Below are 18372 nucleotides of genomic sequence, written 5' to 3' on the forward strand. Positions count from 1 at the left end.
GGACCGTTCTGGGTCCTCAGGCTGTGGAGGGCGGCTGTTTATATCCTTTACCTCCTGTCGTAGTTCTTGCACTGAAGTCGTTAGACTACATATCTAACCGTGGGAGCATAAAACAAACGGGCAAGCGCAATTGTTCACTTATCCAACTTGGAGGATTGTACATAGTAAATCCGGCCTGCGGGTTGGCGCGGAGGAATTCCTCCTTTTCTCCCTTGTACAAAGAGGATAAGATCTTTACTAGAGCGGCAGCTGAGGCCGGCCCCTTACGACCGTAACGGGTGGCGTCATCCTCCCCGTTGAAATCCCACATGGGGTGGCCTCTATATTGAAGCGGCTGCACCCCCCGCATAATGCATGCGGCCATGACTCCAATCATGGTTAGTCCGGAATGAGCAAACAGTCTTATCCGGCCCATCAGGTAAAGGACGTCTCTGTCGCTTTCTCTCTGAGAGCTCCGCGGACGCCAGCTCAAGCGTTTCTTCAATGGAGCACTGTTGAACTCAGGAAGACCGACCCTGATAGGGTCCGGTAGCGGGATGTCATCTATGTAAAACCATTCCAAGGGCCAGTCCTCGGACGCCTTCTTTGGGGTTCCGGATAGGTATCCGGTCCCGGCGATGCGCCATACTTCGGCTCCGCCCACTTGGTATATAGACCCCCTCGAGAACGGGGCACCAGGCAGAATAACCTCTTCCACAGCACTAAATGGGCCTCAACGCCTAAAAATAGCTCGCAAAGGGCGACAAAACCTGCAATATGTAATACGGAGGCGGGCGTGAGATTGTGCAGCTGGAGGCCGTAGAACTCCAGAAGCCCGCGGAGAAATGGATGAATTGGAAACCCCAGTCCCCTTATTAGATAGGGGACGAGGCACACCCGCTCTCCTTTAGAAGGATTGGGGGTGCTCTCCGCTTGTTTTCCGCCATTATAGGTGGCGAGACCAGCTCGGACCGGGACCATGTATGCCTGAGGGAGAAATCCCTTGGCCTGGAGCGACACTAACTCGCTATGCGGGATGGTGCAACTCTCCCAATCCCCGGATTTGGGACCGGAGGGGCGAGGGGAGGAGCAGCGACGGCTGGTCATGTTGGAATGGACCTTTGCTGGAAGCGCTCTGATGATAACTCGCGGAGAGGAGAAGATGTGGTTTGGACCTAAATCCCCATCCCGTTAAATAGGCGGCTTGTTTATATGGCTACGGGTGTGGATGTAAAAACACCCTGGCTTTTCGCATTCGTTTGACACGTGGAAGACGGCCATTATTGGGCGTGGGAGCCGAGGAGCGCTACATTACGAAAATCGGACATTATTCCTACAGGTACACAGGATTTGGAGAAGAACCCGCCTTGCAATGTCGAACAATCTACGCGCCGGACTCATCATCATTGAAGCCTGGTTCAGGGGCTACTGAGGGAGTCCTGGATTAGGGGGTGTTCGGGTAGCCAGACTATACCTTCAGCCGGACTCCCGGACTATGAAGATACAAGATTGAAGACTTCATCCCGTGTCCGGATGGGACTTTCCTTGGCGTGGAAGACAAGCTTGGCGATGCGGATATTCAAGATCTCCTATCATTGTAACCGACTCTATGTAACCCTAACCCTATCCGGTGTCTATATAAACCAGAGGGTTGTAGTCCGTAGGCAATCAACTCCATATACAACAATCATACCATAGGCTAGCTTCTAGGGTTTAGCCTCCTTGATCTCGTGGTAGATCTACTCTTGTACTACCCATATCATCAATATTAATCAAGCAGGACGTAGGGTTTTACCTCCATCAAGAGGGCCCGAACTTGGGTAAAACATCGTGTTCCCTGCCTCCTGTTACCATCTGGCCTAGACGCACAGTTCGGGACCCCCTACCCGAGATCCGCCGGTTTTGACACCGACAATGGCCATGACCCACTACACCCATGTCTTTGTCAAGATGCCCGGCTTCAGCGGCACCTTCTATCAGTGTCAAAACCGACGGATCTCGGCTAGGGGGTCCCGAGCTTTGGATCTTGGATTAATGGGGAACAAGGGACTAGGGACACGATGTTTACCTAGGTTCGGGCGCTCTCTAAGAGGTAAAACCCTACGTCCTATTTGATTATATTGCTTGTGTATATGAGGATTATAGAGTGGATCTACCACGAGATCAGATGAACTAAACCCTAGACTAGTAGGTTGATGGTTGATGTTCTGGTCCCTACGGACTAAACTCTCTGATTTATATTGACACCAGAGGTACTAGGGTTACACATGGTCGGTTACAAGGAAAGGCTAAACATGTCGATTCGTCTCATCTTGCCTTGGAGGACACACCAAGGCACAAAAAGCTTCATGTCCAGATACGGAGTCAACTCGTAGTTCGGCCTTATAGCAGTTATAATGTGGCCCACCTATCCGGCCCATGAGAGATAGGTCGGCAGCCCGAGGACCCCTTAGTCCAGAACTCCCTCAGTAGCCCCCGAATCAGCCTCCAATACCGGTGCCTCATTGCATCTTGAGATCTTGATATGCCAGAGGTCGCCGGCTTGTGGGGTGAGTTCCTGTCCTTCCTTGTATTCGGCATAATCTCTTTTGATCAAGTTCTAAGGGCAATTTTGTTTGAGTTCGTCCATGTGCTAATCGAGTAATGTTTTGGAACCCAAACTATTGAGGTTGGTTAGTCCTAATGGCCAACCGCTCGAATGTGAATAGTGCCCTTGCCTGACAGCTTTTCGGCGAAGGGTCACACCTAGCCATAAACATAGAACCACTATAAAATCTCAATTTGTGGTTCAAGGCAGCGCCTTCATCGGCACGTCCCATCGAGGTGGAGATCGTGCCCATCTTTTAAGGGATATTGTCGACGATATTCCCCGTGGTGTAACCCGGTCAGAAGTATGACCCGACTGGACTTGGCGACTCACTAGTGACCCGCCCTGACTTGGCGACTCACTAAGTGACCCGCCCGGATTTCTCGACTCACGATGACCCGACCAAGCCTGGCAACTCATGGGTGACCCGGCAAGCGGTTTAAGATGAATGACAAGGCCTAAGGCCCAGAAGGTGACTTACAAGTATACTGGCTCAAGGTACGGTGTCCGGTGGGCCGTCTTGATAAGGAAGGCATAAGGAATATTTCCCTTATGAGGGAAGCAAGACTAGGATTCCACTTGTAACAGAATAGTCCTAATCCTACTAGGACTCCATATGTAACCCGCCCCTCCAACTTATATAAGGAGGGGCAGGGCACCCCAAGAGGGAAAGGTTTGAGGCAGACAGACAAGTCTTAGACAAGATCAAAGTAGATGCGCTCATCGCTTGCTGGGAGCAAGCGAGGGCTCCGGCTGGCCGCCCTAGGGGTCCAATGGATGTATGGATCTCGGCGGTCGGAGCGCTTCATGGTTTCCTCCATGGGTGGCAAGCAAACCATGGTAGCGAAGCAAAGTGAGCTAGAGAAGCTATTATCTGTCGGCGTTCTGGGAACGGGGGTCCCCAGACTTGCCTGCCTGCGGCCCGCGGCGTGGCTGAGCCAGCAGGCTGTACGGCCCATCTTCACCAACAAAGCATCCAAGACCCTCGCGAGGGTCCAAGCCTCGCAAGGAGGACGACGCAAGACCTCCTCGAGAGTAGCCTAGCTAGGCAGGCCCGCGAGGAGTGGAGATATCAAGGCGGGGCAAACCTCGTGAGACCCTCGTGACATGAGCCATGCGCGCGATACCAGGCGGGCTCCAGCGCGCACAGCGTCCTTGTTTCCTCTTTGGTGCTAAGGAGGCAAGCGCAGGCGAAGAGTACCGAGTAAAAGGTTGCTATATTGGTGCAACGAGACTAAGACCAGGAGGATGGCAAGACGGAGGTCATCGTGGAGACCAAGACGGTGTCACCACCAGAGCCTTTGGCAAGCGAAGACCACTTTTGTCACGATAGCTTGTACTAGTAGTCTCCCTTTGAATTATCCCGCCATTGTTGGCTCCCTTCCCGCTCGATATTTGGGAGGAGGACCAGGGCCAGTATAAATAGGACTAGCCACCACCTTAGAGGAGGGCGGATCATTCAGTCCACGCACACACACACAAGCTCACCAAGCTCAAGAACACCTCAACCTCAGGAGGTTGTTCTTCCCTTGTACTGTTCATCATCAGCCCTAGAGGTAATCCACCACCACCACATTGGAGTCGGGTATTACACCACAATGGTGGCCTGAACTGGTATAAATCTTGTGTCTTTCTGTGTTGAGTTCGTCGAGTTCGTCCGCGGGATCTTAGTGAGCTAGGGCGTTGATTGGTGGGAAGGAAAGACTCCGCGAGCACCCCAGTGTTCGAACATTAAGGGTTTGTCGGAACCCCACATCCGACATTTGGCGCGCCAGGTAGGGGTGCACCGTAGCTTTCCTTCCATCAGTTGGTTGCTCCGTCAATCCGTCGTCTCCATGGCGGACGCACACCGTGCTTGAGCTGAGCGTCGGGCTACCCTGACAGCCCGCGTCGCTCAGAAGGCTCCCGTCGGCAGGCCACATCGCCGTTCTCTGTCCCCCGCCGCCAACGCTGCCACTGGCCCGGTGGCGAACGAGCAGCAGGCGTCCTTGCTGCATCCTTCGGTGCGGCAGGACGGCCGCACCGCCACTCCATCGCTGACCCCTGCCGGATCTTCGTCTCACATGCACCGCGCTCCCATGGAGGCACGGGCCGCGCTCCTCGCAGCGAACGAGCTCCTGCGCTACCGCCCCATCGACAACCTCTACGAGGAGTGGCTCGAGCGCGTTGCCGAGCTCGTGCGCGCCATGGGGGGCTCTCCAGCGCCGTACCACTCTCTGCCTCCCCCACAACCAGCCGTGGGTGACGGGGCTCATGGTGCGCCTCCACCACCTCAGCCCGAAGATGTCGCCTTGGCACCAAGGCGCGCAGCTCCGCGACGTGATCCGCCGCGCCCGGCGCCCGCGCGCGAAGAGTGAAGCTGCCAAGAAATTCTGTTGCCGTGAGAAACTGCACATGCGCTCCCCGCGCCACCTAATCAAGACCGCACACCACCCGCAGCGGCGCAGTGCGCACCTTGTCAAGACCAAGCTCCACCTCCGAAGCAGGCCCCGGCTAGCACGGCTGGCTGCCGCGCCTTCACTCCCGAGTTGCGTAGCGTCGCCTGGCCGGGCATGTTCAAGCCGGATCTGCTGCCTCGCTACGACGGCACCGCCGACCCCGCGGAGTTCCTGCAGCTCTATGAGCTGAGCATCGAAGCGGCCAACGGCGACGAAAAGGTCATGGCGAACTGGTTTCCCATGGCTCTCAAGGATGGAGCTCGCTCCTGGCTCCTGAATCTACAGCACGGCTCGATCTCCTCCTGGGACGAGATGCGCGACCGCTTCGTTGCCAACTTCCAGGGCACTCGCGACCGCCCTCCGGCCACAGGTGATCTACGCCACATCAGGCATCTACCGGGAGAGACCCTCCAGAAGTACATCCAGAGCTTCAACAACACCCGCCTCAAGATCCCCAAGGTCACGGACGAGGCCATCATCTTCGCATTTTCGGACGGCGTCCGAGATATCAAGATGAAGGAAGAGCTTGCCATCCATGAGGAGCTCTGCACATCTCAGGAGCTGTTCAATCTGGCGAACAAGTGCGCAAGAGCTGAGGAGGGGCGCCTCTCTCTCCTTGAGCTGCCAGCCGTGGGCGCAGAGGAGAAGAAGGCCAAGGCCAAGGACGTGAAGCGCAAGGAGGTAACTGTGCTCGCAGTGGAGCCCGACGTCAAGCGGGGCAGAGATCAGCCCGGGTCATCCAGGAACGGCCGACCTTTCTGCGCCTTCCACAACCTGAACACCCACAACACCAATGACTATCAAGAGCTCAGAGCCATATGAGAAGGACGCTACGGTCGACGCCCCGAGCGCAGCGACCGGGGCTACAGCCGCGGAGGAGGACGTGGAGGTGGACGCTGGGACGACTGAGGCCCGCGCCAGGAGTGGCGCGACCGACCTCGTGAGGACCAATGGTAGGACCAGCCTCGTGAGGGCACCTGGTGGGACCCGCCTCGTGAAGATCACCCCAGGGCAACGCCGGTCTTCCCCTGCTGCCGCCACCAATAAGGAACAAGGACCTCCACCTGGACGAGGAGGCTGGGGGCTTCCAGGAGCCGCGCGCGGTCGCCTACATCTTAGGCGGCGCCCTGGCCCCAACCTCCCAGCGCGTCTTCATGCAGTTTGCTCGCGAGGTGAACGTGGCGCTCCCCAAGCTGGAGGCCACGCGCCCGCTCAGGTGGTCCCAATGCGCCATCACCTTCAACTCGGCAGATCAACTCAAGTGCGCGGCCACCGCTGGCACCCTCCCCATGCTGTGTTCCCCGGTCATCAGCAATGTGCAGGTCACCAAGACCCTCATTGACGGCGGCGCAGGGCTCAACGTCCTGTCCGTCGACACGTTCGACAACCTCCAAGTGCCATATGAGCAGCTCCATCCCACCAAGCCTTTCTCAGGAGTGACCGACGGCTCCACCACGCCGATAGGGCAGGTCCGCCTGCCTGTCACCTTCGGGGAGCGCAAGAACTACTGCACCGAGCTCATCGACTTTGACGTCGCACACATCCGCTTGCCGTACAATGCCATCCTCGGGTATCCAGCCCTGGCCAAGTTCATGGCAGTCACTCATCACGGCTACAACATTCCCAAGATGCCAGGAATCAAAGGAATCATCATGGACCCGTGTGAAGAGAGGGATGCGGTGTGCTCCCTCGAGCGCGCCTTTCAAGCCGCAGCAATCGACGACCCCGACGGCAGAAATGAAGGCCCTCTGGAGACCGTCCCCAAGAAGAAGCAGTCGCGCCGTGCAGGACCTCAGGAGGATGGCATTGCGGCAGGAGCCACATCAGGATCGTCGCCCACTCCAGCGGTGCCTCCCTCCGTCGCATAGGAAGGCGCGCCCAGCGCCATCCTTAGGCAGGGATCGGGGGCTCTCTTCTGGAGGGCCTCAGACCTTGCCAACTTCATGAGGGAGGCGCTCGGGCACCACTTGGAAGCGTTCTTCGCGGCATGTGACCCTCAGGAGAGCACAGGGCAAGGAGCGCCCACCGCTCAGGAGTTCATCACCAAGACCATCCAGGAACTGCTAGAAGCAAGAGCCATGTGTGGCGATGGCCGCCCACAAGGCGCAGCTCCGCATCTTGGCAAGGATGCTCGGCTGCGCGTCTGCATCGACGTCCCAGGGCTCAACAGGGCCGCATCTCAGGAGCGTTTCTGGCCTTCGTGTGTGGGCCGCTGCGAGGGCCCGCCGCACAGCTACGTTCGAATGCCCTTTGGCTTGCCGAGCGTGGCGTCGGCCTATCAGCGCAACATGTGACGTGTCCTGGCGGCTTAGGAAGCCAGGTACCACACCGTTCCAGAGGAGATGGAAACGGTCTTCAGGGAACCTCTCGAGCCCCCAGAGCCTCCCGAGGCTCAGGGTTCTGGCGGCTCATGAGGGGTCATTTCTTAGACGCATGCCTTCAACTGCACCAACTCTACTTCGTCTACAGAACCAGGTGACATCTTCCAAGCTCGTTTAGCTGGGAGCTCCCCTCAGGCTGCATTATTCCCAGGCTGCGTGGGTCCATCCCTACGGCATGTATCCCTTTTGCTTATGTCTTCATCTTACCTTGTTGGGGCGCCCCTCGGGCTGCATCATCCCCAAGCCGCTTGGGCCGGACCCGATGGCATGTATCTGCCTGCATTTATCCAAGTTGTCCTGCTCTCCATGCTCAACCTGCCAACTACTGTCACCTGCTCGATTGTTGCTCACCATGGGTCTGTTCATCCTATGCAATTCGCTTGCGCATTAAAAGGGGGGCTCCTGAGCATCGCGACTCAGGAGATCTTACTGGCTCTCCAGCCCTCACCCCCTGGCCTTGACCACGGCATCGCGACCTGGCATACTAGGGGCGTCTGAGCCTGCTCGATGGCCGGGACCTGAGGACATAGAGTACTTGCATCTAACCGCCTTGCAGGGACATAAAGTCACCAAGATGCAAGACCAGGCGCAACCTGCCTTGAGGTAGGGCCTTGTGAGTCCCGCGCTGGCTCATGAGTGCCCAGATACACCTCGCAGCCCTGTCGTGCAAGCCACGTGTTAGGGCGGGGCTGTACACGCCCCGGGGGCTCCTCTCGGAGGGGCCCCCCATCTCACGCCCAAGTGGAAGCACCATTCTCCGCGCTGGCTGACGACACTGCCGAGGAGCGGCTATGCACGTGCACAAGCGGAAGCACTATGCTCCGCGCTGGTGATAAACAACTGAAGGCGGCCCCATGGTCGTATCAACCTCAGGGAGCACAGAGCTCAGCGCCCAGCCTCACCACAACGCCTCCCCTCGGGAGAGCCACACGAGGGGGCTAGGCATGGGGCTGCGCTCGGGTCACGCCCAGGCGCACGTCACTCAACCAGGTCCCCCGGACCTGGGTATCGCACGCCCCTCCCGAGGCCTCGGCGAGGGCAGGTATGGAAATTGTTTGCGCGTCAACGGGGACTCTTGAGCATCGCGACTCAAGAGCCTAACTGGTCACGTAGCCCCTCACTCCTTGGTCCGTCCTGGTCTCCGATCGGCCCAATGGCGGTTGAGGTATGCACGGGGCCAGGCTCTGCTGACGTAGAACATTAATCTATCCTCATGAACTCACCCTATATGCAGTTTGCACGTCAAGGGGGACTCTTGAGCATTGCGACTCAAGAGCCTAACTGGTCACGTAGCCCCTCACTCCTTGGTCCATCCTGGTCTCTGGTCGGCCTAATGGCGGTTGCGGTATGCGCGGGGCCGGGCTGTGCTGACGCAGAACGCAAAGCAAATAGGAAGGAAATCACCAAATCTCGAAGCAAATATTACAAGTATATTGTTTTCACAACACCAAATGAAAAGTCTAAACGCCTCCACGAGGCCTGATACATGTCGCAGGAACGAATCGGGAAGAGAAGCCGCAGGTCACCCCTGGGTATTGCCATCGCCTTCTGAAGGTGCTCCCCCGTGGGCGACGATGTTCTCACCTTCAGCCGCAGGATCCGCGGCATCGCCAGATAGAGGATCGGAGACAAGCCACGGAACTTCCCCAGCAAAGCCTCCACTTGACCTTCAACAGCTGCAGCAGCGGCTTCGCAGTGATCTTCAGCCACAAGCTCCAGCAGCTCATCAAGGCGGGCGTTGGGGTCGCAGAGGTACAGGTGGCTGAGGACGCGAGTCAGTGCGGCTGAAGACAGGGCGCGAGCTTCTGCTTCTGCCATGGGACCGAGACCATCGACGACCTCCTCAAGCGCCTTCACCACGAGAGGATGCAGCTGGGCGGGGCCGTCCTCGTCGGTTTCCAGCGGACTCTCCAGACCATGCTCGTAGAGTGTCTTCAGCGCCTTGCGAGACCTCTTCTCGAGATCGGCAAAGGCCACGCGGTCTTCGGCCAGGACTCGCGCCTTGGTATTCAGATCGGCCACCCTCGTCCCCATCTTCTACTCAAACTCTGCCAACCGGTTGCGCTCGGTGGCCTGCTTCCTCCCCAGCTCCGCCAGCTCAGCATCACGGTTCTTGACGGCTTCCTTCGGGGCCTTCATCCTCTTCTCCTTCGCTTGGCGGCAGCGTACCTCTTCGGCATGCTTGTCGCGTAGGCTCTGCAACTCGCCCTCTAGCACTTGGCAGCGGTCACGGGCAGCCTTCGCGTTTTCCAGCGCCGCCTCACGATCGGCTGCAGCACTGGCAGCTCCTCGCTTCTCCTCCTCGGAAGCCGCAGCAGCCTGGCTCACCATTGCACGAACCGCCAGGTCAGAGTGAAGCCAACCAGAGGCCAGCTCTAGACGCCCGGCCACCATGCACGGGTCCGTGCTCATGAGATCCGCCTGCAGCCGGATCATCTCCGAAAGGGCAAGCCCCAAGACAGCAGCAGGTGCAGAGGAACCTGGGAGCGGAGGTGCTGCAGAGGGAGGAAGCGACACCGTCACCAGGGCTCGGGAGACCACGGGTTCCAAAGCACCTAGGATCTCGTCAGCCGCGCCAAGCGCCGGCACCTCCGAAGCCAGCGGGGCCATGGGGGCTGATTCCACGCGGCGATGTTCCTCTTTACCCTGCGAGGACGACCGGGCTGGAGAGATGAGGGCGCTACTACCTCCTTTCTCTACGGAGGGAGGCACGGCTGTCGTACCCTCCTTTGTCTTCTTCGCCGAAGATGCCGGACTAATCAACCAAGGGCGAGCGTCAGGAAATAACAAGTACAAGCAGGGATTAAGCGAAGCTCGAAACACCTACCGGTCCACTGCAAAGTACTCCACCTTTCGCTTGTGAAGCTTGAGGCCTGACGGCATCAGGATCTGAGGGGCGGGTGTTCGGGCTCCGGTGGTGACAGACGGTGCGGAGGCAGAACCGGATCCAGCCCCAGGAGGCGCCGGGGTGGAGGCGGCACCCCGGACCACCAGCGACGACCTACCCTTCGTTAGAATGAGGGGTTGCTCCCTCTCCCCTTGGTAGGCATCGCCTTCGACATCATCAGGAAGGGCACGGAGAATATCGGCCTTTCTCAGAGGAGAAGTCTCCCCCGCCCCTTTCGGGGTCTTCTCCAAGTCCACCTCCTCTTCCCCCTCTCCGCGGGACTCGCCAGAAGACACCTCCAATGGTTGCTGCGCCATGGGATCTCCCGAAAACACTGGTGGCAGCAGCCCGCGCACATCAAAAGTCGGCCTGGAGGCGACGAATTCCTCCCGGTCCCTGCGTTGGAACAAGGGAATGAAGGGGCTAGGCGGGTACTCCTGGTTGTCTCCGACTATGAGACGCAGCATGTCATCCAGTTCATCGTTAGGAAGGTCCCCCGGCCTCAGGCGGGCCTTGTTTTACCCTCCTTCAAGCTCCGAGAAGGGGCGCGCGCCTGGAGTGGGGCAACCCGCAGCGTCAAGAACTCCCTCAGGAGCATCGCTCCCGCTATCTTGGTCGCCCTGGCATTGCCCGGCTTCAGGTCAGTCATCATTTGTCCCAGCACTAATGATTCCCGCTCATCGACAAGTTCCGCCCTGGGCCACTCCTTGCCCTATCGGGGCGCCTCCATCGGCAACATCAGGCACGGATGGGCGAGCTTGGCTTCCATCATGCCCATTTGGATCGGATATTGTCGGCCCTCTTCCCAGTGCTCGAGATCGAGTTGGCCTTGCCGGACACAACAAAGTTGGCGCCTCCGGAGATGTGACCCTCGCTGACGCGGAGGAAGAAGAAATGGCGCAAGAGCGCCATGGACGGCATCACGCCCAGGTACGCCTCACAGTAGTAGGCGAAAATGGATAGGAGGAGGACAGAGTTGGGATGGAGGTGCAACGCCTGCAGCCCGTAGTGGTCGAGGACTTCATAAAAGAAATCAGAGAAGAGAGGGACCTACCCAACAGTGACGCTGCTCGAGAAGAAGGGGAAGAAGGTGCTCCCCTCAGGCTCCGGCTCGTCGGACGCAAGCCAGAGCTCCATCTTCCCCCACTCGTTGCTCTCCCCCGCTGTCAGCATGCGCACGGAGGCAAGGCTCTTCTCCGTGACGGTGGGCGCCTCGAGAGTGGGCTCGTACCAAGCCGGTGCCGAGGAGGTCTTGACCTTGCGCGGCACCATGAGCGGCAGATGCAGAGCGAGGCTAGGGCAGATTTGGAGGAAGCGGCGGAGAAGAGCAAGAAAGGGGATCTGGAGCGAGGCAAGGAAGAAGCAGTAAACGCAGGTGCTTCCTGCGCCAGCCTTTTTGTCAGGTCAAGCAGTTGCCGGGGCAGCATGGGGAAGCGGAGACGCCCACCTCCAATCAACCGCCACGCGTCAATCAAGGCCGCAGGCTTTGGGGGCCCGCGGTGCTCCATACTTGGCCCTTGGCTTCGCCGCGATGCCAAGCCCGATCGCACCTTGGGCCCGGGGGCTACTGTCGGCGTTCTGGGAACGGGGGTCCCCAGACTTGCTTGCCTGCGCCCTACGGCGTGGCTGAGCCAGCAGGCTATACAGCCCATCTTCACCAACAAAGCATCCAAGACCCTCGCGAGGGTCCAAGCCTCGCAAGGCGGACGATGCAAGACCTCCTCGGGAGTAGCCTAGCTAGGAAGGCTCGCGAGGAGCGGAGATATCAAGGCGGGGCAAACCTCAGGAGACCCTCGTGATGTGAGCCATGACGCACGATACCAGGCGGGCACCAGTGCGTGCAGCGTCCTTGTTTCCTCTTTGGTGCTAAGGAGGCAAGCGCAGGGAAAGAGTACCAAGGAAAAGGTTGCTATATTGGCGCAACGAGACCAAGACCAGGAGGACGGCAAGACGGAGGTCATCATGGAGCCCAATACGGCGTCACCACCAGAGCCTTTGGCAGGCGAAGACCACTTTTGTCAGGATTGCTTGTACTAGCTGCCCCCCTTTGAACTAGCCCGCCATTGTCGGCTCCCTTCCCTCTCGATATTTTGGAAGAGGACCAGGGCCAGTATAAAATAGGACTAGCCACCACCTTAGAGGAGGATGGATTATTCAGTCCACCCACACACACACAAGCTCACCGAGCTCAAGAACACCTCAACCTCAGGAGGCTGTTCTTCCCATGTACTGTTCATCATCAGCTCTAGAGGCAATCCACCACCACGACCCTGGAGTAGGGTATTACACCACAACGATGGCCCGAACCAGTATAAATCTTGTGTCTTTCTGTGTTGAGTTCGTCGAGTTCGTCCGCGAGATCTTAGTGAGCTAGGGTGTTGATTGGTGGGAAGGAAAGACTCCGCACGCACCCCAATGTTTGAACCTTAAGGGTTTGCCAGAACCCCACATCCGACATTATCGAGGAAATCAGATCTCTCGATGCTCAAGCTGACACCAGAAACTTTTTGAAAGCGGAGTGGGCTAACCACTACGCTCTCAAAAATCAGGTGCTCTCCATCCTCAGGGAAGAGGAAGAATACTGGCGATGTAGGTGCGGCGTCAAGTGGATCACCAAGGGCGATGCTAATACGGGTTATTTCCATGCCTTCACCAATGGGCGCAAACGAAAATGCTCGATTCTAAGGCTACAATCCAAGCATGGGGTGCTGGTCAGCCAAGCCGAGATCTTAGCCCACATTTATGTCTTCTTCCTTAATCTATTGGGAACAGCTGAGGAGAAACACTTGCACCTACGCTCGGATTTTTGGGGGAATGACCCTCGCGTGACGCAAGCTGAAAATGACCTACTGGCCATGTCCTTCTCCACGGAGGAGATCAACGAAGCGGTTGGCTCGATGAAGATTGATACAGTACCCGGTCTGGATGGCTGGCATGTTGCTTTCTTTCGCCGCTTTTGGCCTATGCTCAATGCTATCTTTTACGATATTATTAATGGTTTTGCGTTAGGTACCATTGACATTTCTCGCTTCAACTATGGGGCCATTAGCTTAATTCCTAAGGTCAAAGGGGATGACTCCATTAAGCCATACCGGCCCATTACCCTCATTAACGTGCCTTTAAAATTTGCGAAAAGGCCTACATGACGAGGCTTGCCTCGGTTTCGCAATGAGTGATCAACCATAGCCACTCGGTGTTCCTCAAAGGGCGCAACATCTTCGAAGGGCCGGTAGTATTGCAAGAGATTGTACATGAGCTTAAACAGACCCGGCAGACGGCTGTGCTCCTAAAGCTGGACTTCGAGAAAGCCTATGATCGAGTGAACTGGGAGTTCATTCGTGAGGTCCTGAATCGAAAGGGATTCGAGTCAGGGTTTGTCCACCGTATCATGCACCTGGCCTCGGGGGACCAGACTGCAGTGTCTATTAGCGGAGAGCTTGGGAACTTCTTCCGCAACAAGCGAGGCCTTAGGCAGGGAGACCCTTCCTCTCCTATGATCATTAACTTTGTTGCGGACGCCCTCTCGGCCATGTTCAAGAAGGCTAAGGGTGTCGGTCTCATCCGCGGTGTCGTTCCATAGCTCATCCCTGGAGCGATCACGCATCTACAATACGCGGACGACACCATGTGGCTCTTCAAGCCGGACGACAATAGTGTAGCTTCGATCAAGCTTATCCTCTTAGCTTTCGAGATCGTCTCTACCCTTAAGATCAACTTTCTCAAGAGTGAGGTGATAGCCATAGGTATGGACGACCCCCTCGCTTTCTGTGTTGCCAACCTGCTCAACTGCAAGCTTGGGAGCTTCCCGATTAAGTACTTGGGCCTCCCTATCTCAGATAAACACATATCTATTCTCGAGTGGGAACCCTTCTATGGCAAGGTGGCGAACCGGGCCAGTCCTTTGCGTGGTAGATTTCTCTCTTCTGCCGCTAGGCTGATTCTGACTAACACTAGCCTCTCCTCCTTACCCATGTTTACCATGGGCATGTTCCTCCTGGCTGATGGTGTTCACGCCAAGCTCGACACCCCCCAATCCAAGTTCTTTTGGGAAGGAACTGGGGCCAAAAAGAAGTATCACTTGATCAAGTGGGCAGCGCTATGCCGCCCGCCCAAAGAAATTCGGTGGCCTAGGGATCCTCAACTCCCAACTCATCCAGATGACTCTAAGTCACAAACCGGATACATGTTTTTATTAAATGGTGGAGCTGTCAGTTGGTGCAGTTCCAAGCAGAGCGTCATGGCGGGATCTACATGTGAAGCGGAGTACATAGCTGATTCAGAAGCAGCGAATGAAGGAGTCTGGATGAAGGAGTTCATATCCGATCTAGATGTCATACCTAGTGCATCGGGTCCGATGAAAATCTTTGACAATACTGGTGCAATTGCCTTGGCAAAGGAATCCAGATTACACAAGAGAACGAAGCACATCAAGAGACGCTTCAATTCCATCCGCGATGAAGTCAAGGAGGGAGACATAGAGATTTGCAAGATACATACGGATCTGAATGTTGCAGACCAGTTGACTAAGCCTCTCTCACAAGCAAAACATGATCATCACCAAGACTCCATGGGTGTTAGAATGATTACAATGTAATCTAGATTATTGACTCTAGTGCAAGTGGGAGACTGAAGGAAATATGCCCTAGAGGCAATAATAAAGTTGTTATTCATATTTCCTTATATCATGATAAATGTTTATTATTCATGCTAGAATTATATTAATCAGAAACTTAGTACATGTGTGAATACATAGACAAACATAATGTCAGTAGTATGCCTCTACTTAACTAGCTCGTTGAATCAATGATGGTTAGTCCTAACCATAGACATGAGTTGTCATTTGATTAACAGGATCACATCATTAGAGAATGATGTGATTCACTTGACCCATCCGTTAGCTTAGCACGATGATAGTTTAGTTTGTTGCTATTGCTTTCTCCATAACTTATACATGTTCCTATGACTATGCGATCATGCAACTCCCGAATACCGGAGGAACACTTTGTGTGCTACCAAACGTCACAACGTAACTGGGTGATTATAAAGGTGCTCTACAGGTGTCTCCGATGGTGTTTGTTGAGTTGGCATACATCGAGATTAGGATTTGTCACTCCGATTGTCGGAGAGGTATCTCCGGGCCCTCTCGGTAATGTACATCACTAAAAGCCTTCCAAGCAATGTATCTAATGAGTTAGTTACGGGATGTAGCATTACAGAACGAGTAAAGTGACTTGCCGGTTGTCGGGGTATGGGGACCTGGCAAAACCCTTAAGGTTTGAACACTGGGGTGCGCGCGAAGTCTTTCCCTTCAACCGATCTATGCTATAGCTCGGTAGGATCTTGCGGACGAACTCGATGAACTCACAACACAGAAGGACACGGGGTTTATACTGGTTTGGGCCACCCTTGTGGGGTAATACCCTACTCCAGTGTGGTGGTGGTGGATTGCCTCTTGGGCTGATGATGAACAATACAAGGGAAGAATGGCCTCCTGAGGTCAAGGCGTTCTCGAGCTCGGTGAGCTTGTGTGTGTGTGGGGGGGGTCTCTCTCAAGCTAAGATGAGATCGTCATCTCTCTTTCCTCTTTTCCACTCTGGTGGCTAGTCCTATTTATAGAGGCCCTAGTCCTCTTCCCAAATATCGAGCAGGAAGGGAGCCAACAATGGCGGGCTAATTTGAAGGGGGCAGCTAGTACAAGCTATCCTGACAAAAGTAGTCTTCACCTGCACAAAGTTCTGGTGGTGACGCTGTTCTGGGCTCCACGATGACCTCCGTCTTGCAGTCCATGGTCTTGGTCTTGTTGCACCAAAATGGAAACCTTTGCCTGAGGCCTCTGTACTCTACGGCTGCGCTTGCCCCCTTTGCACCAAAGAGGAAACAAGGACACTGTGCGCGCTGGCACCCGCCTGGTGTCGATCGTCACGGCTCATGTCATGAGAGCCTCGTGAGGTTCGCCCCGCCTTGATATCTCCACTCCTCGTGAGCCTGCCTAGCTATGCCACTCTAGAGGAGGTCTTGCGTCGTCCGCCTCGCGAGGGTCTTGGGTGCTTTGTTGATGAAGATGGGCTGTACAGCCTGTTGGCTCAGCCATGCCACCGGCCGCACGCAGGCAAGTCTGGGGACCCCCGTTCCCAAAACGCCGACAGTAGCCCCCGGGCACAAGGTGCGCGCGGGCTTGGCTTTGCGGCGAAGCCAAGGGTCAAGCTCGAAGCGCCAACGGCCCCAAAGCCTGCGGCCTCGGTTGACACATGGCAGTTGATTGGACGTGGGCGTCTTGCTTCCCGATGCTGCTTTAGCGACTGCACAACTTGACAAGTCCCTGTGACATGCAAGGGAAACCATCATTACCTGTGATCGTGGGAGACGCCGGTTGGCCTTCTCTTGCTATAAATGGGGAGGGGGGCGGAGCCCCTGTTGCCCATCTCTTCCTTGCTTGCTTCCTCCTTCTCGCTCCACTGCTTGCTCCAATGGCGCCCATCAGAAGATTCTCCGCCGAGGAGAAGGAGAAAGCCCCCGGGATGCCCCGGAGCCACTCCCACCGAAGAAGAGGTCGATCCATCACCATGCGAGGCGGTGTTGCAGGTGGTGGCGAGGCCTTTGTGCGAGCGGCCTCCGCCGGGGTACCCACTACACTTGTACGCCCAAGCCGTAGGCTCAGGAGGACGAAGTGGCGAGCAGCGTCACCCACACCGCACCCGGGGCCGCCGTGCCTCGGCGACGCAGGCCGTCCACATGGCGGACTCCTCACGCGAGCTGGTGTTGTGGACGCCGACGCCTCCGAACTCCTGGATCCGCTTCCCACGGTTCTTCTCCGACGTGATGCCGCCGAGAGGGCCTCTCAAGTTCTGGCCGCAGCATGCCGATTGTGGCGCTCCGGCGATCAGAGTGAAGATCGAAGCGGTCCCCTTTGGCAAAATCTTCATGACTCACGGCTGGGGCGAGATTGCACGGATCTGTCGCGCGAGGGGTGCCCTCACGATCCACTTCGAGTACGACGGTGCCTCCATGCTTCTCTTCAAGGTCTTCGACACCGAGGGCCTCCACCTGGAGTGCTGCTCCGGAGAAGAGCGCGAGGCTGACGCGCGCTCTGCCCATGACTACTCCAGCAGCAGCAGCCCTTGGGAGTCCAGCAGTTCTCCCGAGCTCTACGAGACTCTGGAGACGAGTGACGATGGTTATGTCCTCCCGAGCTCTCTCGTGGCCGGAGCAAGGCTACGGCGTTCGGCCTCTACCGCCGCTGATCTGGACGGGGCTAGCGCCGGCCTCCCGTGGCCCACTGTTGATGATGGCGTCCGCCACGGGAGGATGTAGATAGGATCCCCCTTAGCATCAGCTTTTGTTTCCTGCGAAGGATCATGAATCACCCCGTGGGGGCATGTAAGGATTTGCAATGCCTTTGTACCTATTTTCCTTGTTATGAAGATTTGACAAACGCGCGTCCCGTTAAGGCTCGGCCTCCCCTTTCTTTCCTCGTGATAGCTTGTTGCTCTACGCTGACGGGTCCCGGTCCCAAGGTGGCTACAGCCGTCGCTGGTTTGCCAGGTCATGATGCCGTGGTAAAGGCCAGGAGGTGCGTGGCCCGAGGTCCATTAAGAGCCCATGAGGCGCGATGCTCAGGAGGTCCCCCTTAGCGCCCAAGCGGCCATGAAAAGGAAAGAAAGGAAGATGACTTGGCCACAATGGGGTTGCGGCATGGGGTGAGCGACTATTAGGCCCAAATGTTTTGCTGATCCGAGAGCGAAACTTATCTTGATGACTTCGTGGTGATTCTTGATGTTGCACTAGGGCCACGCGCCAACTCACGCGACATAGCTAGCCGGCCAATGCGAGCTTTCCTTCTCCTGAGCTCCTCTTAATGCTCTACGTCCTCAGGTCCTGGCCCTCGAGCGAGCTCAGCCACCGCTAGTATGCCAAGTCGCGATGCCGTGGTCAAGGCTAGGGGGTGAGGGCTGGAGAGCCAGTAAGAGCTCCTGAGTCGCGATGCTCAGGAGCCCCCCTTTTAACGCGCAAGCGAGTCGCGCGAGAGGAAAGGAGACTCGCAGTGCCTCCTGCTATCCTTCCCGCGGGCTTCCTGGGAATAGGCATAAGAAGAAACATGGT

Source organism: Triticum urartu, chromosome 3 (genome assembly GCF_003073215.2).
Source record: "Triticum urartu cultivar G1812 chromosome 3, Tu2.1, whole genome shotgun sequence".
In the NCBI taxonomy this organism is placed as follows: Eukaryota; Viridiplantae; Streptophyta; class Magnoliopsida; order Poales; family Poaceae; genus Triticum; species Triticum urartu.